The sequence below is a fragment of the Mus musculus genome, chromosome 15, assembly GCF_000001635.26.
Source record: "Mus musculus strain C57BL/6J chromosome 15, GRCm38.p6 C57BL/6J".
NCBI classification, from domain to species: Eukaryota; Metazoa; Chordata; class Mammalia; order Rodentia; family Muridae; genus Mus; species Mus musculus.
In genome coordinates this window covers 30456279-30469741 of record NC_000081.6, presented here as the reverse complement: position 1 = coordinate 30469741, position 13463 = coordinate 30456279, and the positions used below count along the sequence as shown (strand labels likewise).

General features: G+C 40.3%; 1 protein-coding gene across 6 annotated transcripts in view; it reads right to left on the bottom strand.

Annotated features, from left to right (window-relative positions):
• Positions 1 to 13463, bottom strand: part of Ctnnd2 (catenin (cadherin associated protein), delta 2) — an 856811-nt gene that overhangs the window by 559603 nt on the left and 283745 nt on the right. For 2 of the 6 annotated variants that reach the window (XM_006520033.3, XM_030248379.1), the window contains exon 1: positions 11757 to 12144. The exons of 2 other annotated variants lie outside the window; for them this stretch is intronic. The gene's annotated coding sequence lies outside the window, so the exon portion shown is untranslated. Of the gene's footprint in view, positions 1 to 11756; positions 12145 to 13463 lie in introns of those variants that run through there. 2 more of the 6 variants (XM_030248378.1, XM_030248380.1) reach the window with 1 other exon arrangement.

The following is a 13463-nucleotide window of genomic DNA, read 5'->3' as shown; positions in this document are numbered from 1 at the left end:
TGTTTTGAGATGCCTTCCTACATACTATTATCTTACCTCCCTTTTGCATCAAAACTATCCATTTTCCCATAATTTTCCCTCTTGATGACTAAAATTATTTTTACTGGTAGCTGTTTGTTTGTAAGAATGTCCTAGTCTCTTATAAGAAGGAAATATGTTTTGTCTTTTTTGGTGACACCACAGTTTCTAAGAGCTCTGTCACTGGATCAATGGAAACCAAAATTTGCCTGTAAAAATGTGGTACTCAAGAATTTTTCTTTCTTGCTTAAACTCATATTAATGAAATGTCAAAGAAAATCCATCTTTATAGTGCTAGAAAACACATCTACTGACTTTTTCATCCCTTTTTGCTAGCAATGAATGGCAACATTGTATCTTTTATATAATATTTCTTATTCAAAAGCAAAATTACATTACATTCACAGCTCTTGCATCTACTCATATTATAAACAAATAAAGACTGTTAAAAGAAGAAACTAATAGGAAAAGAAACAGACGTACTTAAAGGATTCTACATGGTACTGAGCAATACAGGCAGGGAAGAAATAGAAAATGAAGTCAAGCTCAGATCCTGCTGATGAGCTTAATCTAGTGAGAGAGTTGAACTCTACTCGAAGTTTACTACAAATGAGGATGTTAAAGTAGAAAGAAAGAAATAGAAATGAAACTTACAGAAAACTTTTCAGAGAAGAGGAAATTACTCAGAGGCCAAGACAGGCATGCATACACGTGGTCATTTGGGGACAGTAACAACTTACCACTGATCACGAGTAAGAGTGGAGGGATGCCAACACATTACAGAAATATGATTATAAGTTACCACACTGTAACAGGAAATGATGATGCTGCATGGGTATATGACAGAAAGCACAAGCACTTGTCCCAGGTAATTGAGTGAAGCAGGGGCTATACTATCAGCCAAATGGGTCACTTGGCAAAGAGGTTCATCAAGGATCCTGCTTTTCCTAGCTATCGAAAGCACTGGAGTGGCTCAGTTACTTCCATACTATTAACAAAATCCCCTCAGTAAGTTTTTTAGAACTCTTTGTTTCACTGACAAATACGTAATGAGAATGGCTATTTGGGGAAATCTCAGGATGCACAGTGTAAACAAACGTGGCCTATGCACGAAGCCACTCTATTACAGTCTTAATTGCCCATTCCTACACATCATTGCCAGATGCCATGCTTTTTCATAACCAAGTACACAGTGAAATCCTTCATGGGCTTAGAACATAGAACTGTTGGTCATTTTAGCCACAGAAACAGCCTCACTTCCTTCTGTTTCATTTCTGTTCCTCCTGATAATACTTCATTCATTTGGGATGCACAAGGTTAGGAGCCTCTTTTCCCCATGACCCCATGGTGATTTTGTTCATCTGCCTGCTTTGGGTTTTTTTTTTTCATGGAATAAAACTATATTTTGATTCAATCTGTCCATTGAATCTAAATTAATCACGAAGTCTATCTACTGAGCTGTATGCCCTCAGTTCCAAATGCATGCACACTTTATATAACTTAACACCTGCACATAAATCATTGCCATATAAACTAAGCACATTTCCAGACACATTTTTCCTGCTACTGTGATGCCTGATATTGACTAAAGGGTCTCAGGTCATCATCAGAGCAACACCAGATAAACCGAGTCACTACTGTAATTGTACCTTGTGTGATGATGTTTTGCCATTTAGGTAACAGCAGCTACAGTCTTCCTGAATTTCCTTCTGTGAGCCCCAGTGAAAGACTGATAATGCAAAAAGTATTAAACTAGTGTAAAGGGGGTGAACTGGCACTCGGGGTTAAGTAAACAATTTAAGACTATTCAATGAGTCAGTGGTACAGTATGAAAGAAAGCCAAGAAAGACAGCCTAGAGCTCTTTACCATTCTTCATAAGATAATTAATATGCATATACATGTCAAGTCTTGCTTTTCATCTGGGAAATCTATTTTCCCCACCTTAGGAGACAGCAGTCAAAACTCTGATATTAACATGTTTAAATCCAAATAAAACAACAGAATCTGATGCACTGTTCACTTCTGCACTGCTCTGGGTTCAGTGTTAAAGTCTCTTTACTATCGTGGCTTTCATGGTTTGAACATATCAGTGTGATCTGTTCTCAGATCAACATCAAAAGACTGAATTTTAAACCTGGCTTCAAGCTGTGACGGTTTTTACTTTCTTTTCCCTTTATTATGCTCCCCCATTTTGAAATCCCTCTGCCGGGAACAAACTAAGCATGGTTCGACAAGGAGTATGTTCATATTTGCCTCTTGATAATCAAACAGGAAGTTGTAGGGATGCTGTGCTGATGAACGTGCCACAGTGTGAATCATTTACATTGCAGCTACATGAACTGTGCCGGTGCCTCCCCGCTCCACAGTCTCCATCTTTCCACAGCCCCCGGTATGTGGAATGCCTTACTGGGTGTGCATCACTGAGCTCCCAGGCTCTTTCCAGTTATCAAGAACAGCTTACCAGATGTTCCCGGTACACTGAATTTGTCACACTGCAGACAAGCTAATATCATTATGTGAGACCACAGGGGGAAAAGTAAAAGACTCCACATTTAATCCATAGTAAGTACCATGGGACCCATCAAGGCAGTTGGGTTTGCTCAGGATACAGCAGCTTCGAGCAAATGAGGGCCGCATAACAACTTAGTTATGATGGGCGGCAGGATCCGACACCATAAGCTCGGCTCCATTAAAGTGGATGCAAGTACATGAATTCATGTACAAAGTATAACCTTAGCATCTGTCTGTGCGCAGGCAACATTTTGTGGATGCCTTTTTAGGAACCGTCACATCATCCTCCTGTCCCTTGAAACCAGGTACTAAAGTTTCCATCAACCGCATGCAGCTCTACCTGACAGGAAGGACAGACTGGCATTAGCCCCCTGGGCTGACGCACAGGGCTGCGGGCTGCTTATGATTTTGGCAGCTATTTCATACCTATTAGGCCAATTTTTGCCCAAACAATTTTCCCTTGCTAATCAAGTGGGGAAAGCAATAGTCTAGGAGGAAATTAAATAGTCAACAAGATATGTGTACCTAATAAACACTCCAGAACCGGTATTTAGTCAAATCAAATGATTTAATCCGATCCTGTCTCACTCAGCGTGGAGGACCTAGTTTAATAAACTTAAGCAATGCATTCTGCCATAGAAGTAATGTCCCATTTTCCTTCCCCAAGTGATACAAATAATTTGTAGGCACAGAAGAAACAGTATCAATATTTTAACTGCTACTTCTGTTTTACAGACAGGGAACAGGACTAGAATATCAATATGGTTTTATATATTTATTTAATTAAATCTATTTTCATGCAGTTTTGTGCACAGGATAGTTAAGTATTTCTGTGAACAATCTAATTTTCTTATCACTTCCACAACTTATTGAGAATGCATCTACCAATCTCTGGAGTATGTTTTTACCTTCATAGCTCAGCCCTCCCCTCCAGAAACCTCCAGTATGCATAAAATTGAGTACCATAAATACCACTTTAGATTTATTATTTTATGTGTATGTGTGTGTGGGTGCACATCTGTACGTACATATGTGTGGCCATGTGTGAGTGCGCAGACGAAGAACAAGGTCTTAAGTGTCATTGCTTAGAAGCTGCCTACCTTGCTTTTGAGTCCGTATCTCTTACAGACTCTCATAGGCCTGTGGCTCACTGAATAAGGTAGTATGGAAGGCCAGCGAACCTCGGAGATCTGTCTGTCTTCATCTTCTCAAAATCTGGCATTCTGAATGTGCAACACGACACTTGGCTGTAACAGTTTCTGAGAACTGAATTTGGTTCCTTCTGCCATCAAAACAAGCACTTTGTTTACTATTTCTCAAGCCTGGAATTCAAAATTCACACCACTGAATGTCATGTGACCCTTATTAATCTAGGCACCATGCCTTTACAGCCTTAAGTTTGGGTGGCCTCTAGAAGATCATGTAGACGTTGGAGAGTTACCAAGACCAGCAGCTCAGATCTACCAAGCGCCAGCCTTAATCCTCAAAATCACAGTCTCCCTTCTTGTGAGAATCTGTGGCTCCATTCTTGCTTGCCATCAAATTTACCACAGCATTATGCTTCTGCTCACAGCATTCATACCATGCAGTGTGAAATCCTTTCGTGTTCTGTGACTGAGACAGGGCCCTTCATCATGGTTTGTACAGGTCTTCCAATTATGACACATCTGTTGTCTTTCTTGTTGGTTGAATCCATTTACCTAACTTTGTAATCACCAACAGTTCAGATACTATTCCAGACACAGCATGGCACGTATAAAGTCCACAAGTCCCAATATGTGTCTTACCATCTGAATTGGACTCCCTTTGGAGTAAGTTATGTTAACGTAAGTTTTCATAACTTTGACAAATATCAAATGAAACCTCAAACTATTTTGTAATATTCTGCTGTACCAGACATCTCTACACTGTGTACTCTGCAGTTGACAGCTTTCTGCCTACAGAGAAGACTGCACATATAGTCTCCCGTTTTTTATATCTTCATTGTTATTTCATAGTTTTTAGCATTTTGTGTTCCTCTCAAAACATGCTTGTATCTAATATATGCATATCATCGATTGCTTGTGCTTACTTCAAAGACATTGGTCTGATTCTTTGATTACAGATTTGAGTAGAAATCAGGAAGAGCTTATTGGTTGCTGACACTTTCCTACCGAGAATGATTCCTTAGCAGTGCATTACTGTGAATCATAAGCACATGCCCAATACACACCATTTGTACATCAAGGTCAGCACTAGTTGCATGGTTCCCTAGCACCTGCATGGAGTGCACTATATGTGTCAGTATGGTCTTGGTGGCCTTCTATCTGCAGAAAGTCAGGCAGTCAGTTATATGCTTATTTGCAGGCAACAAGCAATTGTTCACAACTGTATGGCAATCGTCTTTGGAGGCTGTCAACTCAGACTGTGATTAAGACAGAAAACCTCAGAAGACAAATATCCAAACTCTATCCATGGCCTGTTTCTCATACCGCTGGCTGAAATTGGAGTATTATCTTCCTTTTCATGCTGAGCCATCCAACTCAGTCTGGGGGCAGCAACTGTCTCTAGACCGAGCTGTACACAACAATCCCATGGAACATGGACACAAAGGTTCAAACCTTATCAATGTATTGCTATTAGACTTTAAAACACTAGGTTATTTTCTGACATGCAAATGTCAGTTGAGTGGCACATTTATAACCTGTAAAACTCAATGAGAACATAATATATGTTCTTGTTCAAAAGACTTCAGTCCAACGAGTGAAGTAGCTCGGGGGCTGCCGGATCACAGACATGAAGAAGTTAGGCCAGGGTCTCAGGTGACAGTTCACCTGTGCCAGTCTGGCTTGCTCCTCCTCGGCTAAAATATACTTTCCTGACTTGTACTGTGGAGCCCCACAGGAAAGACAACAAAATCCTATTCATTTATAAGGGATCAGAAAATGGGAGCTTTTAATTCTGCAGTTATGGAAACGGAGGTGGAGAGGGATCAAGTGACTAGACTATGGAGTTTTAAAGCCCACATGGGACATAACCAAGGAAAAGAGAAATGAAGTAAAGCTAGTACCAGAGCTGGTTCTAATCCGTTCTCAAAATATATTACCCCAATAGGGAGGCAAACCAGTAAATGAAGTACATTTACTGTACAACTGCCCAATATAAAAGTAGAAAAGGAAGATGCTAGAGAGGGCAGAAAACAGCTCTTGGCCTCTGCTTTGTTGACCAATTTTCTGCAAAAGTATTAATACTTTTAATTAAGTATTGAGTATTAAGCATGGTAGAGTAACATGGCCTGTAACCATCACTAAACTCAGCCACGCGCGTTCTTCATGGGGAATGCATGTGTAATTTGAGGCTCTTATATAGCTGGCACTCAAAAAAATTATAAATAGCTACACTGTTCAAAGCAAACAGAGTAGTACCACAGCATTAAAAAAAAAATCAAGGTTTATCACTCCAATGGCTCTGAGCCAACGCATGTGCTTTCCCTTGGCCAAAAATATCCAGTGATATAGTGATATACCTGGAGCTTGCAAACCAATTCAAGGTCCAGGCCAGTCCTGGGCTGTTGCCAGTGTCATCTCCTAAGAAGAACCTCAGAGCCCTTAGACAAATGGTCTCAGGATTCCAGGGTCACTGACCCCAGTTAACTCGATGCCTCATTCTTTAACTCTGTCCCATCCCCACCTCTGTAGTTAAGCTTTCTAATTTTTTTTGGTGGGGGGGGGCAAAAGTACTCCATGATAATGTATACACATTTGATCTTCAACCTCAGCAACTAAATTTAATTACATTTAACAACTCAACACTGAATATAGTATCTCTTGAAAAAACTCTATTAATGCTGATGAAAATTACCAGAAATTGGTGCAGAAGAGCATGAGAGCTTGAAATTAAGTGAGGCAGATGCAGTTCCTAATGAGGGAACATGTGACTAGTGAGGAAGCTAGACATTGAGGACTCCTATCCAGAATGTCTCTTCTTATAGAAACATGCCCTCTCAGGTTACATCCTGTGTCTAAATGGCAGATGGCACTCTCTGGGGCAGGGGGTGGGGTGGGGTGATGTTACTGTTTGCTTTGTAGTCAAACAATCAGGTGACAAACACTTAAAAAGAGCTTTTGTTTTTAAGCTTTAAATTTTGTGGTTGACAGTTTTCCTGAAAGTGTATATGCAATACTGGTGCACTTGGTACCCACAGAGGTCAGAAGACAACATCAGATCCCGTGAAACTAGTGTGATATATGGTTGAGAACCACCATGTGTGTCCAGGGAAGTGAACGTGAGTCTTATGCAAGAAAAACAAGTACTCTTAACCACTAAGCCATGTCTCCAGCCCCCAAATTGGCATCTTTTTTACTTCTTTTTACCTTTTTAAAATTTTTATTGGATATTTTATTTACATTTCAAATGTTACCACTTTCTCAGTCCCTCCTCCAAAAGCCCCCTATCTCACACCCCCTCCCCCTGCTTCTATGAGGGTGTTCCCCAACCCACCCACTCCCCACCCTAGCATTCCCCTACCCTGGGGCCTCTAACTTTCACAGGACCAAGGACCTCTCCTTCTATTGATGCCTGACAAGGCCAATCTCTGCTACATTTGTGGCTGGAGCCATGGGTCCCTCCACGTGTACTCTTTGGTTGGTGGTTTAGTCCCTGGGAGATCTGGGGGTTCTGTTTGGTTGATATTGTTGTTCTTCCTATGGGGTTGCAAACTTATAAAAAAAAATCTAAAATAAAAAAGTGGTGTAGGGATTTGAAGGAGAATAAAACTCACAGGGTTCGTATTGTAATACTTGCTCCCTAGTTGGTGAAAGGATTTGCAAGGATTAGGAGGTGTGGCCTTATTAGAAGAGGTGGATCATTGGGAATACTGTGGTTTCAAAAGTCTATGCCATTCCTAGTGATGATCTCTCAATCTCTCTCTCTCTCTCTCTCTCTCTCTCTCTCTCTCTCTCTCTCTCTCTCTCTCTTTCTCTCCTCCACCCCTGCCTGGAGCTTATGCATCAAGATATAAACTCTCAGTTGCTGCTAGAGCTCCACACCTGCCTGCCTGCTTCCATATCCCTCACCAAGACCACCATGGACTCTAATTTCTGAAACTGTAAGGCTCTAATAAACTCTTCCTTCTATACGGTTCCTTGGTCATGGTAGAAAAGTAACTAAGATAAAAAAACAAACAAAACCAACCCTGTCCACCAAAAGTCACACACACCAATTCTGTATTTTTATTACTAGAAAAAAAATCTCTCATATCTCTGCATAATATATACATGCTGTGAAAAAGTTACTGTGTAATTAGCCACAGTGTGATGTTTATCAACTTCCTAGAGCTTGCAGTTTATATTAAAATGATGTACATTGAGTACAATCTAACTTATCAAATCTGGTTAGAGAGATGGCTCATGAGAGATGGCTCAGTGGTTATAAGAACTTACTTCTTGTACAGAGAACCCAATCAAGTTCTGCTCCCACCACCCACAGAGGGCAGCTCACAACTGTTATTACTTTGACTCTAGGAGATGCAACACGCTGTTCTGCACTCAGAGGGCATTCAGGCATGCTTATTTACACATAGGCACACACATTTCACACACTGTAAAAAATAAAAATATCTTGAAAAAAATTATGTGTGTTCTCAATAGAAGTCTACCTGATGTTACACAGTGCTGAAGCAGGGGCTACATTTGTCACTTTGCCTTATCTGAGGGTACAATGGTTTCAGCATGACCAGTTCTCTCTTACAAGATATATTGGGTTGTTAAATGATAACCTTGAATATTCATTATTTCCCTTGTTTTTAAAAGTCTAGGAAATGAAGCCCAACAACGTTTAAGTGTATATGTGTATATGTACGTATATGTATACACACACATTTATGTATATTATATATACACACACACATACACACACACACACGCATACACACACCCCTTCACTTACTCATTCATCAAATATGCCAGGCAAAGATACAGATGATGAAATGGAAAAAAAATCAGACAAAAATCCCCACCCTCATAAAGTATATATTCTAAATGGATGGAGAAATCGGAGAACAACTTAGTTAGGTTTTCTACTGCTGTGATGAAACATTATAACCATAAAACATGGTAAGCAGGAAAGAGTTTATTTGGCTCACCCTTCCACACTGTACCCCATCCATGACGGAATCCAGGATAGAAATTCAAAGGGCAGGAACCTGGAGGAGCTGATACCGAGGTCGTGGAGGGGTGCTGCTTACTGGCTTTCTTAGCCTGCTTTCTTAGAGAACTCCAGACCACCAGCCCAGAAACGGCACCACCCAATAGGCTTGTAGATCCTGCATTAATTAGTAATTAAGAGCATGCCTGGCAGCTGCATCTCATGGAGGCATTTCCTGATTGAAGGTTCTCTCCTTGTAGATAACTCTAGCTTGGGTAACAGTGAACAAGCCAAGGAGGGATGTCTAATGCTTCCCAGAAATAAAGGCACAGAACAATAATTCAGGACAAAGAAGATGACAGGGAAGGAACCTCGAGGATCCTCTAGAACAATCCTAGGGAGATATGAACCACGATGTGAAAAGTTGGAGAGAGGAAAGTAGATCTTTCTGGACCAAAGACTTGAGAGAAGGGAGCTGGGATAGCATTGCAAATGAAAGTGCAAAGGCAGAGGCTTAAGGGCAGAGTGTGCCCCAGCAAAGCTTCCCCTGCTCAGCGAACTAGAAGCACACCCAGCAGGGAGTGGGCAGAGCTCAGGACGGAGGGAGAGCTAGGAGGCAGTTGGAGGACTGGTGGAAGCCCTTTCTACTCAAAATATTCATTCCAACATCGCTCTGGAGTGATAAAATGGCAAATTTTACAGTCTTTGTGGGATTTTGTAGGCTTCTCTCTGGAAATAATTTTTACTAACATTTATTATCAGTTACTTTGTGCAAGTCCACTACGGCACCATTGGTCCGAGTTCTGATATCTGGATCCCCATTGGACTTGTTAGTTCCTTCACCCTAGATAACATTGTTATGCATCTAGATTTTCCTACTGTATCTAAGCACAGAGAAGGGTTAAAAGTAAATTTGTTGAATATAAACTATTACAAAATAGACATATGGTGAAAGAGATGCAAAAGCCCTAAACTGATCCAAATGGCTTTTGTCACTTTCCGGATAGGACTCTCCAGCTTGGAAGAGTTCAGCCACTTGGACCAGACTGTGACTGTCAAGCAAATGGTGTTTTAGACAAGTGAAAGTATCTCACTCGCTTTCTTAATTGTGTGGATAACATAAACAAACAAGCACCTGCACAGATAGCATTTTTCAACTTGGCATTTGGGAAGCCTAATAGCGTGTTTTCTTTTTGGAACACACTCAACTGGGATCACGCTTTCAAATGCTGAGAACTTCGTTTTGTGTCTTTCCCTGTATCCACCTGATAAAGAAACTTGCATTTAAAATAATGTTCAAATTACTTTCTCATATCAAATACCTATGCTATATAACATGGAGAAAATAGGCAACTATTTAATTTGTTAAAATTAACCAATCACATACATATATGTCATACAGTTTGAAGGGTTATAGTCATTTAAAATATATTATATTGATTTCAAAAATTTCTGTCTATTATATGTACTGAAAATGAAGCTTCATGGGTAATTATTCTAGTATTTTGATAACATTTATTAAATAACAATTAACATAGAACATCTTGCAAAAGGTTAAAGCCTTTTAAGATTAGAACTCCTTTTTGTTTATTACTGCAGTGCTGGGAATGAAATCCAGGGCCTTGTGAATGTTGAGCAATGGCCCTGCCACTGAGCCACATCTCCAGCCTTTAAGTCTTCTCAATGACACAGCCAAAAGAAAAGGTCTTCTTAAATGTAATATAAACTTTCAAGTTTTAATTCAATGAGATACTGAGCTAAAGGCATGCCTTCAAGAGTATATGAAAAGACTTCTGTGTGAGATAAAAACACATCTGAGGGTGAGGGTGAGCAATTAAAATCTTAAGATGTGGTGAGACTATGCTTCTATAAAAATTTTATTGAAGTTTTAATAAATGTGTTTACAAAGACCCTCCCAACCAAAAACTAAAAAAAAAAAAAAAGAAAAAGAAAAGAAAAGTTATGTTTACATCTCTATGGTAATTCTTCATCTTAGTGCTACATTAAAGAAGTCACTTAGGATTCTCTGAAACAGATAACTAACTCCAGGAAGTAATTAGGATGCCTCTATAACCGGTATCATTGATCAGAAATCATTTCCTGTCTCCATGAAAGGTGACTCAGAGATACTGCCGTTTTAAAGACAAGAGTGTAAACACTTTCTGGGTCTCCATGGAACTTCAGTCCCAATTACGTACTACGCATGCATGCTACAGATGTGACAGTTTCCTGTCTGATTCCCTCTAGCAGTCTGTCATGCTGATCACTGTCACACTGCCTGTCTGCTCTTAATTGTTTTAATGACCTGTTAGTATTTCAAAAACTTTCTCAATAAGAATGGTGGAACAGCTCAAATCTGAAGCTGTTGTCCGGTTGGGGCAATGATCCCCTCAATGAAGTACCTGAATCAAAGCCAGTTGGAGACACTTGCATGGTAATGGCTTTCTATAATTACGGGATGCACGCATCCCATTCACACCTGCACCATTTCCAACGACCAAAACATGTGATTAGTGTACTGTGGTTCTAATGTAAAACTATGAGAACCAAGCCTCCTCTGCAACAAGTGAGTGACTGCTGCAATGCATTCTTGCATTGACTTCACCTCTTTACTTTGCCTGCAGATGTTTACTGTATTTATTCTCCATGCATATTTTCTATCCTGCGCATTAAAGAAAATTTTAAAACAAACCAAGTTCCCCAATAAAACCACGCTTAACAAATTAAGAGGTTTCTTTTACATGAATAACCATAACTTTCATGAAATCTAAAACACACATCTACGACACCCCCCACCCCCACCAAGTATTACTAAACACAATCACTGAACAGACACAACGATTAGTGAGATGGGAGTCAGTCGGACAGCGGACAGCAGACCTCACATCACTTTCTGTTTAGCTCCCCTACGTGGCTCTCCCAAGTTCAGTGCCCATATACTGAATAAACCGACCTTTGTGAGGTCAGGAGTAAATTCTTTTCCTATACTCTAAACAGGACTCCCAGGCTTCAGTTACACAACTTGAAAGGCATTAAAAACAGCAAGAGTAACAAGGAAAGCATTGGAAAGTGAAGTGAGGTTAGTGTTTATTGTTTCTTTTACCTTTGCTGGACCTTTGGAAATAAAGGGTCCTTAGCAACTTGAAAGCAGTGGTCCAGGAAGGCAAGTCCACCAGTCCCAAGATGAAGAAGGGTTCCTCCACCCTCCCCGAGGCACAGAGTGTGCTGTTCTGGCTCTCAACCCACCTGCTCCTCCCTCCTGGAAAGAAGGCTAAAAGCAAGCGGAGGAGCTCAAAATCCAAGAAGGCGGAGAAGAGTGGTCCAGAAAAAAAGTCAGGATGCGCAATTTCCACACTCTAATTTCTGCTTCCACTAGCAAACAGTGTTCAGCGAAAGCAAAGCGGGATGCATCAGATAGCACAAGCCTAGTGGTGGCTGTCTTAAAAGAGAAAAGAATAGAGTTCAGCCAGGCACAAAGGTCTCCATGGCAACAGTGAATTTAGACCCCCACCGGCATTATTTATGCAACATTTCATCACAAAAGGACCCTCCCACTAGCCAGCACAGCAAATCCTAGTTTTCCACTCTTTCTTTCCTTTGCCCCAGATTTGTACCTGCATCTTTTAGCTATCCTTATTTTAATCTGAAGAAACAGAGCGAAAAGAAAAACAGCATCAACCAAAAGCACAGATGACAAAATAAGATTCTCAGACCAATTCTCGATGTTGGCTCCTGGGTGAATTAAAAAGACTGGACCTACTTCATGTTATAGTCAACAGAGCATTGGTTTCAAAGATGGGCAGTTGCTGGGTACACATGTGCATATTCTAAATATTTTTACTTGTGAAATGAGGTTGCAATTCAAAAGATAAAATGAGGTAAAATCTAAGGTGCTCAGCAGATGCACAGAAAGGAGGCTTGTTTAGATGCAACTTTGGGGCTATATTTTGTATATTGAGATAATCCTTCACCCACAATAGCTGCTGTACACCCCAAACACAATATTAATCTTTGAATTTTAACCTCAACTTTAAGAACAAATGCTGCAGTCTGAAAACATTTTTAATTTAACTGTGGGCCAAACTAATAGCAGGTCAAATCTATGACTCCATGAGCCAGAGAAAGTCATTTGAAACTGAGATTGCACACCTATGTAACGAGGTTGCTGTGAACATACACAGGCACTTGCTTCAATTCTATGACTGTAGACAACAAATTGTCAGGATAATGTCGGTTGAAGCATAAAAGAAACAGTACCAGTACCCATCTAACAGATACTCAACTTAAGGTCAGGGTTACACAAGCACTTAGGTGGTAAACTGGTTATTTTTTTTTATGGCTGTGATGATAAAACACCATGACCAAGGCAAGTTATGAGAGGAAGAATTTAATGAAGTTCATGTTGTAGAGGACAAGTGTCCTCGACCATCCTGGCAGGGAACATGGCCAGCAAGTGGCGATGTTGCTGGGGCAGTAGCTGAGAGTTCACATCTTGAAACAGAACCACAAGGCTGAGAATGGCATGGATTTAGAATGGCATGGGTTTATGAAATCTCAAAGCTTGTCTCTAGGTGCACACCTCCCCCAACAAGATCACACATCCTGATCCTTCCCAAACAGTTCTACCAATGGGGGACTAAGCATTCAAATAATCTACAAATGCCATTCCCATCAAACTGCAACACACGGTAAACTTGTAAAGTAAAATTCTGTGTTTTAAAACAATGCAAGGTTACTAAAATGTCAAAGTTTGAGAGAATGTTGAGTGAGTAAAAGGCCTGTAAAAGCAGGAAGTCTTGGGTTTGAATAC